This window comes from Peromyscus eremicus, chromosome 16_21, assembly GCF_949786415.1.
Source record: "Peromyscus eremicus chromosome 16_21, PerEre_H2_v1, whole genome shotgun sequence".
Classification (NCBI taxonomy): Eukaryota; Metazoa; Chordata; class Mammalia; order Rodentia; family Cricetidae; genus Peromyscus; species Peromyscus eremicus.
Genome location: NC_081432.1, coordinates 54,225,204 through 54,226,459, shown reverse-complemented (window position 1 = coordinate 54,226,459; position 1,256 = coordinate 54,225,204).

The following is a 1,256-nucleotide window of genomic DNA, read 5'->3' as shown; positions in this document are numbered from 1 at the left end:
AGCTAGTTCAGGCACCCTCTACACTATTGCTAGGAGTCTTAGCTGGGGTCATCTTTGTGGGTTCCTTGGAATTTCCCTAGCACCAGGTTTCTCCCTAACCTCACAATGGCTTCTTCTGTTAAGCTATCTTTTACATTGCTCTCCCTCTCTGTCTCTCCCCCAACTCAACCATCTTGATCCCTCTCCTGTAGCTCCTCCCAGTTTATCAAAGAGATCTTAACTATTTCCCATCCTGGGGCAATCCATGTATGTCCCTCTTAGGATCCTCCTTTTTACCTAGCTTCTCTGGAGTTGTGGATTGCAGCCAGGTTATCCTTGACTTTGTGTCTAATATCTACTTCTGAGTAAAAAGATAACAAGTTTACCTTTCTGAGTCTTGGTTACCTCACTCACAATGATTTTTTTACTAGTTCTATACATTTGCCTACAAATTTCATGATGTCATTGTTTTTTTACTCCTGAGTAATATTCCATTGTGTAAATGTACCAAATTTTCTTTACATTTACATTTGAAGGATATCTACGTTGTTTCCAGTTCTAGCTATTATGAATAATGCTGTAATGAACATAGTTGAGCAAGTGTCCTTGTGATATGTTTGAGCATCTTTTGGGTATGTACCTAATAGTTGTATTGCTGGTACTTGAGGTTGATTGATTTCCAACTTTCTAAGTAACCACCATACTGGTTTCTAGAGTGGCTGTACAAGATTACACTTCCACCAGCAGTAGAAGTCTACATACTCTCCAATTTAGGCATAAGATGGTATATCAGAGTCATTTTGATTTGCATTTCTCTGACTGTAGACTGAAGTTTTTCTGTATCCCACAGCTGCGTGGTCCCAAGTAAATACTCAGAGACTTACATTAATTACAAACTGTTTGGCCTATGGCTCAGGCTTATTATTATTACCTAGCTCTTACAACTTAATCCAGCCCATCTCTATTAAACTGTGTTTTGCCACATGGCTTTGTGGTATTACCTGTTCAACCGCATCTCTCAGTGTATCCTCTGACCCTGCCTATACCTTGTCTCTCTGCTTGGATTCCATGCATTGCTCTATTCTGCCTTGCCATAGGACATAGCAGCTTCTTTATTAACCAATGGTAGTATCTTCAGCCTATAGACCTAGAGTGTCTGGCAGACTTTTCAGTTAAGAAGAAAATTTAAAGAACTGCTCTGCCTAATGGCAAAGTTGATCAGTTGCTTTTCTCTGTGTCCTACAGAATGTCTGGCTGTTTTTTCTCTGAAGCAGAAA